This window comes from Sminthopsis crassicaudata, chromosome 1, assembly GCF_048593235.1.
Source record: "Sminthopsis crassicaudata isolate SCR6 chromosome 1, ASM4859323v1, whole genome shotgun sequence".
In the NCBI taxonomy this organism is placed as follows: Eukaryota; Metazoa; Chordata; class Mammalia; order Dasyuromorphia; family Dasyuridae; genus Sminthopsis; species Sminthopsis crassicaudata.
In genome coordinates this window covers 628028252-628040437 of record NC_133617.1, presented here as the reverse complement: position 1 = coordinate 628040437, position 12186 = coordinate 628028252, and the positions used below count along the sequence as shown (strand labels likewise).

General features: G+C 49.2%; 1 protein-coding gene across 1 annotated transcript in view; it reads left to right on the top strand.

The window, feature by feature from the left end:
• Window positions 1–4789: 4789 nt before the first annotated feature.
• SBK1 (SH3 domain binding kinase 1) overlaps window positions 4790–12186 on the top strand; it is a 117313-nt gene continuing 109916 nt past the window's right edge. The window contains exon 1 of the mRNA XM_074282768.1: window positions 4790–5774. The gene's annotated coding sequence lies outside the window, so the exon portion shown is untranslated. The remainder of the gene's footprint in view (window positions 5775–12186) is intronic.

The following is a 12186-nucleotide window of genomic DNA, read 5'->3' as shown; positions in this document are numbered from 1 at the left end:
ATTTCTCGATCAAAAAAGAGTTGCGAGTGAAAAACATTTAAGCCCTGCTTTAGTGGACAATGAGTGGGGCTTGTGACTTATTGGCCAATTCTCTTGAACTAAAGACACATCTTGCTTCCAAAGATCAGGGGTCTTATTTAGGAAATTGCTTCACTGTGCCAAAACGCCCAAGACTTTCGGCATTCATCCCTACGTATTGAGTGACAGGAAAACTTAGCAAATACTCCACGAAGTGGTCCCCAAAGGTCTAACCCCTGTTACACATGTAATAAACTTGTTCTGTGTCCCAAGACTTGTTTGCTTGGTGTGTATGCAGGTTAAACGAGGACAATGTGAAAGCAGGAAATTGAGCTGATGATCCCTGGGGAACTCTTGGGTGGAAGTCCAAAGTAAAGATTATTGTTGAGAAGCCCCCAAGGCTTGTGAGCCCAGAGATTCAGTCTGAGGACACAGATTACCGCCACCAGGTGGACTCCCATCCGTCCATTCTGCGTGCCTAAGAATAGAGAGGAGATGGTTAAGAAGGAGAGAATAAAAACAGGCATTCTAGGATAAGGCTCGCTCAAAGATCCAGGGTCTTCTATGTTAAAATGGAGGCAATCCAAAACACACAAGGATTAGGCTCCCCAGAAGTCCAGGGCTATCATTTAGGGCCAGGTCATCAGCTCATAAATCTTTACCCAAAGTGCTGTTCCCAAGGCAGAAAGGGATTTTGAAAGTGCCCACCCCATGACCCAGAACTGGGCTAATTCTCCTGCCAGAGAGTCCAATAAAGAGCTCCCATTCTGGGATAAGGGTGAAAGAACTATTTGGTCCCGGGGCCATCCTGAGGGGCTGGCCTGCTCCTCCAAGTAGGGAATAGCACACAGGCCTTATTTTCCCAGCCCCCACTCTACCAACTGCTGCAGATGGGCCTAGCCAATGGAAGATTAGAGAAAGCTTCACAGCCACTAAGAATTAAAACCTATTGATTTTCCCCATTAGCTCAAGAACTTCCATCAGAGAGATGCATTAGAAAAAAGGAAAGACCCAGAATCATCAATAATTAAAATCTAAACATGACAACCAGGGGAGGGCAAGGGTGCTGAGGTGGGAGAGCGAAAGCTCTGAGAGACCTGGGTCACCCCCCCACCCATTCCAGGGAAGGGGTGACCCCCTTTGGTTACTCCCTCCTGTGAGAGACCTGGACTTATAGAAATCCAGATAGCCATTCCGTATCCTAGAATGAAGACATCACCTGGGCATTTTACAGAGCCCCAGATTGAGGAAGGGCTTTTCCCAAGGAGTAGCAATCTAGACCCCATGGCAGAATGTGGGGGGAACAACACTTAAGAGTTAGGGCACCTGGACTCAATTGCTTGATTCAGTTTTCTCAGTTCAATCAAAATTTCTTATTTGTCTACATGAAAAGCACTATGGGACAAGGAATAAAAGCTTGAGGGTCTCCGGCCCTTGAACTGAGAACACATTCCAGGCACAAGGGAAGGCTTGTGTAATGTGCTTATAAATGCTCAATGACCTGAGAAGATCAGTATCCCCGCCTCCCCCTCCATAACCCCTGTAAATTTATTTTTCTCATCTGTAAAATGGGAATGATATTCATACCATCTATGATGTAGAAGGGTCTTGGATTGTAAGCTGCAAATCTAGACATAACTACGAAATATCATTATTATTGCTATAATAAATAATACTAAGGGCAGCTAAGTGGTACAGTATATAGAGCACTGGCTCTAGAATTAGGAGAACATGAGTTAAAATCTGCTCTCAAACATTTGACATTAGCTATATGATTCTAAGTAAGACATTTCACTCCAGTTGCCTCCCAGAATAATAATATTAGTAATAATAATATTTCTCAGTCCACTGCCTCTCCCTCTATTCTCTGTCTCTCTCTCCCTCTCTTTCTCTGTCTCTCCCTCTCACCCATATGAGCCCAACAATTCAGTTTGAGGACACAGGTTACACGTGTCAGAAACAAACTGCCCTGTCTCCCAACCTGATCTGTCAGAACCAAAATGTCCCATTTCTGAAAGTTTAAGGGGTTAAATCAGCTGATCTCTGCCTGCTCTCATGTTCGGTATTTTATAACTATCCTGGCCAGACACTGGACTGCAGGAGTCCTCTGCCAAGGCGACCCCCAGAATTGAGATAAGATTTCTTGAAGCCTTGAAAGTTGCTAATCAACTATCAGCCTCTCTCCCTCCCTTTCTTTTCCCTCTTTCCTCTCACCCCCCATCTGCCAAAATCAGATTTGGGCTCTTGCCCAAAAGGCAAGGGAATTGAACATGTGAATTGAGGGAAGGGACACTTTGACCTAAACTGGGACTTTAAGCTCAAAGAACACAAGTATTCTCAGCTACAGATTGCTCATGAAACTGGGGCCCATTAAGCCAGATCTGACCTCCAATTCCCTTGCCTCTGTCCCTCACAGTGGAGCTACTTCTTTGCCCCCTTTTCAGCCTAATCTCCATTCTAAACAGCCCCTGAAATTCTGTCTCAGCCTGTCCTCCCCACACAGCATCACCCTCTGTCTGGTCCTGACCCACCCGGCAAGATCGCAGGAAGGTTCCTCCAGCCAATGGGTAGGGATGTGGCTACTTGGCAAACAAACAGGCTTCTTAAGTGTCTAAAAAGAGCTCCTACTCCCCTCAAGATTAGACGTGTCCAAGGTTTGAAGAGAGAAAGTACAGACAGAAATAGCCCAGTAACCACAGCAGAAGAGGCCCACAGGAGCCAGGTACCTTCCACTTGGCAACTGATGCTTCTCCCACACACCAGAAGTGGGCTTAAGTGGGGAAGGAGCCTACCTTCCAGGCCTTGGGCCCTGGTTTTTGAGGATGGGGGTACAGAAGCTCCTGTCCCCCAAATACCCATAACCACCTGGTCTTCATGGAGGAGAAGCCCTGATGGGACAGAAGCCTCCTGAGGGTTCCCCCTCCTCCCAAAACCAACAAAATACCCTGAAAGCCGTGTCCCCCATCCATCCGGGTCTCTCCTCAGCCTTTCCCACAATGCCCTCCCCCCAACGAAAGCAGCCTCTTCCCTCAAGCCCTTAGAGAAGTGAATGCTGTCCTTTGGAGCTGACCCTTGCCCCAGACTGGAAGAGGACTGCTGTGGACTTACACTTCCCCATCCCCCTTCTCTCTTACCCTGCCTTTTTCTCCTCCCTCCTTCCTCCTCCCCCCGCCAGGCTGAGTCTGGTTGGTTGAGGAGGAGGTGTCACCTGAGAGGTAGGAGGGCTGTCCTGGTTTCCTCCCTACCCCTCTCAGAATGAGACTGCCCTGAGCAGGGGAAGGGGGGGACTCCTCCAGGTTCCTCCTGGTTCCTCCTCTGCCCAATTCTAGGTTCCAGACTGGGCTTGGGAGGTCCAGCTGTTCCCCCTCCCCAGGCCTCTGACCGGACCCTTATTCCCTCTTTCCTGAGGCACTCGCTCTCCCTTCCCAAGTTCTCCTGGCCCTCCTCCTGTGGTGGGGAAGGAAGCACCTTTCCTGGAACCAGGAAATAAGTAGTTCTGGGCTGCTGACACAAAGTGACAGCACAGCCAGTTCTGGGGAAGTTCTGAAGAGGTCTCCCCAACACAGATCCCACGACCCACTCAAATCCCAACCCAGACCTGACCCTCCAACCTAGGACACAGATGGCTCACGACTAACCCCAGAGAGAGACCACACCCCCCTTCCCAGTCTCACATTGAGATGATGTAGTCCAGAAAAAAAAGCACTACAAACAATCCAATTATTGCTCCTCCCAAGACATCTTTGGAGCTTAAGGATGCTCTGCAGAAAGAGAAATAGCTTTACCCGGTGGCATTTCCATACGAACAAACAACGTGCTGCACTTCCCAGAAGGAGAATCCCCCCCGACCTTCCTTCTGTCTCTGAGCCTTGTCACTAATTATGGGAATAAGGCTGGAGACGTCTGCGAGGAGCCCTCTACATCCTCATCTGGTGCCATGACCAAGGATATGTGTGTGATGGTCCCATTCAGCGGGGGGCAGGAATTAGGGAGTCACTTTGTGGTCAGTCTGGACTGTATCCATGGCCAGGGTTAGGGCCCGGCATGTGGCCGTTATTAGGGTTTCAGTGTGCGGTTGGGTGTGGGGTCAGAGTCAGGGGTTAGTCTAAAACAGGGGTTGAAGGACTATCTCTTACAGGGTGAGGGGTCAGCACGGGATGGAGAGCGCCGGCTAGCACGGTGAGATGGTGAATCGGTGACAAGGTTGGGGCAGACTTAGCTCCATTTGTTGTTGTTCTGTTGTGACTGACGTGTGTCTACAGGACCCTATGGGGTTTTCCTGGGAAAGACACGAAGTGCTTTGTCATTTCCCTCTCCAGTTCGTTTTACGGATGAGGAAACTGAGGCAAACAGTGACCTGCCCAGGATCACACAGCTAGGAAGTGTCCTGAATGCAGGCCTTACTGTGCTACCCATCTGCCCTTGGCCAGAGATGGTCATAAGCCAAAGGCAGGTTTAACTGACCCCGAGGTAATGAAGCATGACCTTAACCCTGGAAGTGCTGCTGCTGCTGACCCCCGAGCTATCACAGTACGGAGGGCAGACTATCCGGTGGCCCAGGGGAAGGAAGGACTGACCCAAGCAGTCCCCCCCACAGTCTGTTGGGAGCGGAGGGCGGGTCAGCACAGAGAATCCTTCAGATGGTCCTTCTCAGGGTGTGGAAGGGACAGAGGGCTCCTCCTCCTGGGCCCCAGGCCAGCTCCCCAGGCTCCCCCATTTGTCCCGGGTTCTCAGTGCCATCTCCCGAAGCTGGGCAGAGGCACAGCCGCGGTGCAGGGCTGCGGTGAGGAAGGAGTTAAGCTCCCTGCCTCTCAGCGTGAATCTCGAGCTATTAATACACACACAGTCAGTCGCTGATCTGTCAGAGTCAGAGAGTGAGAGTGAGGAGCCGCCGGTCTGGTCTCGCCAGCACCCAGCCAGGGGAGGCAGAGCTCCGCGGGGCCAGAACTTTCCTCCACGAGGGAGCACCCGAGACCGCCTCGGAGGAGCCGCGGCCTCCCTGCCTCGCTAGGGGTGGGGTAGCCCGGCGACAGGGCTGATCGGTCAGCCCCCAGACATCAGTCACTCCTCTGGCTCCCCTGAGCCTCAGCCAGCAGGAAAAGAGCAAACTTTCCCAGCTGCCACTCCTGCTAGTTGGCCCCATTGGGAATCCCTGAGCTTGCCCTCCCATCCTGCCCCCCGAGGAAGACGGGGGACCGAGCTCGAGCTCAGCTGCCGAGGTCAGGGGGACACCAGGTGAGGCGTGTGGTGCTGCTCAGGGGCAGAGGGAGAACCTCAGAGGACTTTGGATCCTGCTTCCGTGCCCGGGGACCACCTGGGCTAGCCCTCTGCTAGGAGGACAGCTGAACTCCAGCACCTCCTGCCTCTAAACTTGGGCTTCCCAAGAAGGTGGGACAGCAGCCCAGGGTTGGGAGCCCCCCGAGAGGGCATCGTGAGTGGCCGGGGGAGCCCCAGGCTCTTCCACACACCAGGGAGACGGGCAACCTGGGGGAGAAGGTACAGGATGGGGGCTGGAGGCCCTGCGGTCAGGAGGAAGATGGACTGCTGACTCTGACCAGCACTGGCTCGGGGGGCCCCGTGGAGGCTGTGGACAACAACGATGAGGAGGCTTCTGCTTCTGCTACCTGCTCCACCTGCCCCATCCTGGACCTGCCCCCTCCCTGGCCAACGGGCTGTGGGGCTGAGGACGTCCAGGCCTTCTGCTTCATCTGCCTTCACAAGGAAGAAGAGACTCTGGAGACCCTTCCACTTCAGAGGTCAGTGCGCGGAGGGCAGTCCACGGAGGTGGTAACTGGGGCTCACTAACTGGTTCTGAGCTCAGTGTGTGGTCACAGGGTCACTAGGGCAGAGAGAGGGGGGAGTTGTAAGGGACAAGAATAGCACGGTCCTCAAAGGGGAAAGTCCAGGATGTGTGCCATATGAGCAAGAGGTGGGAGAGGGTGATAGGTAGAGATGGGGATCCTGGGGGCAGCAGTGGGACGAATGCTTTTGCCATATGGATCTATCCTGGGTGGCTCTGGGAATATGCATGTTGTTGCTGTACATGGCTACTGTGTCCCCTCAGGCCGATACCCCTGACCCTAGAGCCCCAGCCAGGTCCCAGGGTGGGCACGTCTCCCTGGCTGAGGAGAGGAATGCATTCTGCTCAGTGCTGGTGGCCTTCCCCTCCCTACACATAGCCTGGATTCCTAAAATCCCCCGTACTTCAGTGGGGGGGAGATGGGGGGGAAAGGGAGGTGGGGGATGCGTGAGGTATGTGTCTGCCTAGTTGGAGGAGGAAGGAAGGTGAATCATCTGCTTACAACCCCACATAACGGCAGTTGGGGTAGCCCCACTCCCCCAGACACATGCTTTGGCTCAGAGTCATCATCCTCTACCTTTACCCCCAGCTCCAGGAACAGGTGGGGAGCCCCACTCCTTGTGACACCCTAGAATGATGATCTCCATGTCTTACATAAAGGGAAACTGAGGCTCCTGGGGGGGCACAAGACAATCTAGTCACAAAGTCACAAAGGCGCTCTCTCCTAGACCATCTGGCTTCAGGCTTTCCCCGTCTATCTTGGGTGGAGCTATCTGGGCTCTTCCCAGGTCCTTAGAGATCTCCATCCCTAGGTGCTGATTCAGCCTCTAGGCATAGTGTGTGGGTGGGGCTTGGAGCAGAGGTGACCCCTGTCTCCAGCTGCCAACACTCAGTCCATTTCTTGGAGGTCTGTGGTTAAAGTGGGTTCCCAGTGGTTAATGCACTTGCTTTTGGGTTGGGAAAATTCTAAAAGAGGTCTCATGTTTCCCTGAAAGCTCACAGACCTGAGATCAGCTGAGCATCTGCCTCGGGCTTCTTTGACCCACCTGCCCCTTTCCCCACAAAGTGTGCGCCCTCAAACGCGAAGACCCCTAGTCCATAAATGCCCAGACTTCCACGTGAGCAATATGCACTCCCACACAAACACATGGGACCGGTTTTCAGTGCTTAATTCTCCCTGGCTCGCTGCCCTGTAGGCAACAGGCAGCGGAGGAGACAAAGCAGAAGAGAAGGTGGAAAGAAACGAGCATTTTAAGGACCCCTGATGGTAATCCCAAGTCATTAACGGGGCTCGGGACATCCCACCCATTCTGGGACAAGAAGGTTCGAGGAGTCTACAGTCCTGGGAGAGTCTGGGCCCGGGGACGCTCACACCCACACACACCATGGTGTAGCATGGAAAAACCCATTAAGGACACAAGACATTCAGGAAACCTCCCTCCACTCTCACAGTCCAGCCCAGCCAAGAGAAGCAGCTGGACGTGGAGGACAGTGCTGCTCCATGGGCTCCCCCAGAGAAGAGTTTTAGATGCACATCGCGCCTCTCTCTTCTAGGAGACTGAAGGCTGTGTTCTTGTCCATCTTTGTGTGTGTGTGCCAGTAGGTATAAAATATAGTAGGAGAGTGCGATGCATGTACACGGTGGGGCCTGTGGTAAAGGCTGTCTGTACGGTTGTTACCTACATGTGTAGGAAGGAAGTGGTGGGTGTCCTTCGGTCTGGTCTGTGCCCCTGTAGGATGGCATCTCGAGTGTGGGTTATTACACATTTACATGCAGGGGTACGGGTATTTTTAGAGCATACAGGGTGCGAAGCAGGATAAATTGGAGTGGGGAGATGTGAAGACGGGGAACCTCTTTGGAGGCTATTACAACAGTCTAGCCAGGAGGAGATGAGAGCCTGACATGGACCAGGGGCAGTAGGAGTAGAGATGAGGTAATAAATGAAGAAGTCAGCATTGCACCTAGGTGAGGACAAATGAATGCTGTGTCTAGAGTCTGGAAGGCTCATCTTCATGAATTCAAATCCAGTCTCATGTACTTATTAGCTAAGTGACTCTGGGCAAGTCACTTAATCCTATTTTCCTCAGTTTCCAGTATATAAAATGAGCTGGAGAAGGAAATGACAAACTACTCTATAATCTTTGCCAAAAAAGGGGAAAAAAAGCAACTGAACAATAGAACATTTTCTAGACCAAGTGATGGTACCATCAGCCTAAATGGGGAATAGGAATTTTGAGAGGGGAAATGAAGATTTTGCCTGAAGACATTTGATTCTGGCATTTGGGGAAACAGATGAAAAAAAAATCTAACATGGGTTTGGAAATTTAGTTCTAGAGGTAAGAACCACAGGTTCTTTAAGCTCCCACAGGGTGGGAGATAGTTGAGCCCAGTCTTGATGAAGAGTAGAGGCTGTGGGAGGACCTAGAATCACCAAGGGAAGAGGGAAAAAAGGGCACTAAGAACAGAGTCTTGGCAACATCCTCCATGAAAGGGGCATGAGGAAAAAAGACCCATGAAGCAATTCACTGTAGCTTAAAAGCCAAGTAAGATGGGATGAGACAGAGAGGGAATGATTCTAGGACACCACTGAGCACATCATTGAAATGGCTGGCCTTTGGTCCCAAGAAGACAGGGAGTTAAGTGACAATAGAAGATTAATAGCATAAAAAAATAGAGAGAGGTCCACGTCCTGGAGGGCTAACAAGCCAGGCTCAGTAGAGGTGTGGGAATAGGAGAGACAGGATAGAAGATTGTGATTATCCATTTCCCATCTCCATTCTCCTCCTCCTTAAAACTCATAGGGCCTCCAGCTCTCTTTACTCTCCTTCCTGCCCTCAGTCAAATGTTCTCCCTCCCCTGCCTTATCCCACATCAATACAATTAGCACAGGGTTCATGAGAGGTAATAGGGTAAAAAAGGAAGGCGTAATGGCCTTCAGAGGCATCTGGAATGCTGGGATCTTGTACTAGCCCTACTCAATATTTATCTCTGGCAATAGTTGACCTTCCCTCAGTCACATAAAATAGGAAGGTCAGACTAGGTTCTTTTCTTGACATGTCGGAATTATTCCAGAGGTCCCTTTGGCCAGCTTTACAGCCATTTGGTCTAGTTGAAGAAGTCTCTTGCAGTAAGCAATCTACAGGCTTCCCTATTAGGAGGCCCCATTCTCCTGACTTCCAAGCCCCACCAGTCACCACCTCCTTTGGTCCTAAGGTCTCAGGATCTTCCCCTTATGGGCACTCTCCCCATACACCACATACATCTGACATCTCATTCCCTTAGAGAATGATTATCCTTTTCTTTAGAAGATGTCTGTCCTCTTCTAGCCCAAGGAGCCTCCCCTTCCTGGCTAGAGAACACAGGCTCTTTAAAGACTGGGAGGTAAGGCGAAGGCAGCAGAGATGGAGCGAATGAGCAGGTGCCAGGTGCCAAGGCTAAAAATATAAAGGCTAGCCTTCCTAGGAGCACCTGCTAGCCTAGGGGGAGGGCAGGTGGCCAAGCCTATCTGCCCAAGGCTGCTGGAATGTTCTCCTAAGCAGCACCAGCCCAGACCAGCCTGTACCATTCTTTCTTGCATTGTGCAGACTGACCCACCCATCTATCCTGCCAATCTGACCTGCTGTGGCAGCTGTGGATCTGTGATGAACTTCTATGTGTATACTAGCCCCAAGCAGGAATTTAGAGACAGAAGGAACATCAGAGGTCATCTAAGTCAGCACTCTTATTTTCCAAATGGGGAAACTGAGACCAGAGAGAACAAATTATGTGTCCAAGATCATATAATTAGTTACTGACAGAATTGGGGTCCAAATGCAAGACTCTTGCCTTTTATGGTCCAAACCAGGGTCAAGGCTAGAATGGGGAGATGGTTTTTGGATATAATTTTAATATAGAGATATGAAGAAATTCAAACTTTGACAAGGCAGCATGGAAAAATCATTCTATATAAAGTGAGAAAATCTGGCTTCTTGTCACAGATTTGCCATTAACTGTCAGTGTAACCCTGGACAAGGCATTTAATTTCCATGAGCCTCAATGTCCTCATCTATAAAATGGAGCCAGCAATATTTGCGTTACCTGCCTCAGACTTGTGGTGCCCCTCCAAACATTCTGCCCTCTAGCCAAAATGAGACCATCCTTTGACGGCCAAAGGGACCTCTGGAATTATTCTGTCATGTCAAGAAAAGAATCTAGTCTAACCTTCCTATTTTACTGTGACTGAGGGAAGGTCAAATATTGCCAGAGATCAAATATTGAATAGGGCTATTACAAGATCCCAGCATTCCAGATGCCTTTGAAGGCCATTACTCTTTCCTTTTTTAACCTATTATCTCTCATTAACCCTGTGCTAATTGTATTGATGTGGGATAAGGCAGGGGAGGGAGAACATTTGACTGAGGGCAGGTTCAAGAATAAAGAGAGCTGGAGGCCTTTTAGATTTTAAGGAGGAGGAGAATGGAGATGTCTGAGACTTCTCAAACCTCTTTGCCTCATCCCAAAGGCATACAGAGCTCATATGCTTCAATGTTTGAGCTCATACTTCCCTTTGCCAGCAGTTTCCTCCCTCCCAGTCTTCCTTTAAAGGCCCATTTAAATGCCACATGCTCTAGGAAGTCTTCTATGATCTCTCAACTGGAAATGCCTTCCCTTCACCCACCCACCTACTCCACTTCCACCAGATTTCATGTACCATTTACCCATACCTTGTTAGGATTATTACTAGATGCTAAGTCAGTTGTCTGGTACTTAACAATTCTCTAGTTCAGAGTTCACACCTTTAAAGGAGTTCAAACCTTTAAAGGATTTTACATTTTGGCGCCCAATGTGGGGCAAAGACTTTTGCTTATCTTGATTCTGGCTGATTCTGAGACCTTCAGGGAGTTAGGCCAGACTTTACAATACCTCTCTGATGCAACTGTCCTGCAAGATTATGCAATGTAGTACCCTGTATTAGTAACTTTTCCCTCTCTTTACTTTAAGCTCTACGAAGTCAAGGGTAATTTATCTCAACTTTTGTTTCCTTCCTTGACATACTGTTCTATATACAGGAAGCCCAGTGTTCTGCACACAGTAGACATTTCATAAATGTTTGTTGTGAGAATCAGATGAGAAATGAATATTGGGTATTTTGTAATTGGAAAATGACATGGAAATGTAAATTATTGTTATTATTGGTGGGTATAGCTTCCTATTGTTGGGAACCTAGAAATGTTTTTCTGATAAGGATGTGATATGAGAAACAGTCTTGCTTAGTGAAAAGAGAAGCAGCCTTAAAATCAGGAATTCTTAGATTCATGTCCTGATTCTAACACGTATTATTTGGGCGTCCCTGGATAAGTCATATAACCTCAATGTTAATGACAATTATCCAAAACCATAAGTTGTAGAAAAGGTGCTGGTCTGCATTGATGGAAGGATTTCATCTCAGGACTATTTAAAATAAAATGAGATGGGGGAGGAGCAATGACATCCCAAGAGGGTAGAACATATTGGATGTGGCTAGAGCTTGAAAGTATCCTAGAGGTCATTTATTTCAATTTCTGAGGAAACAGAGGCCAAGAGAATTTATATGAGCTGCCTAAATTTACAGAGCCAGTATGTGTCAGAGGCAGGATTTGAATTTTGTTCCTCTTACTTAAATTGAACACTTTTCCTATTATGTCTGACTGCCCCCTCCCCCAAAACTCCCAGTTTCTTCCTCTGACCTACTCAGGCATTGTGCAATTTATCAGTCCTACATTGTGAACTCCCTGAGGTCAAAAACCAAATCTGAACTCGTCTCCTCTCTCCCACACTAATGTGGCACAGTAATGGGGACACAATAGGCTTCCTCCTTAGGGATTAATTGATTGAGGTTCTCTGAGCTCTGGGAGAAGAGCTGGGTTCAAATTCAGCCTCAGTCAAAGGACTGTTTCCTCTTGGACAAATAACATTTTTTCCCATGTGTGAAAGGTGAAATCCCCATGGTCTCATAGGACCCTAAGAATATAGATTGACAGTTGGAAGGGCCATTGGAAGGTCCCTTTTCTTGTAGAAAACTGAGGTACTGAGAAATTAAATGACTTACTTTTCCTTTCATCCCACTTAAAGAAGAGGTCTCTGTGGAGAACCACGAGTCTCCTTGAGACTCTTCCAGTTCTGTAGGAGTTTTTCCCAAGACTGGGTCCTGAGGCAAGGAAGTGGAGTTAACTCCTGTATGTAGTCAAGGAGCTCACAAGAGTTCCATTTGACCCCTCACCTATAGTAAAAGAGAGAAGGATACAGAAGGTTAGTCCTAAAATTAGACTTGTCACCAGCTGAGTTGTAGCATGAGAAATGCTTTCTAGCCCAACATAACTAGAGACTGGGAAAAGGAGAGGGGAGGTAA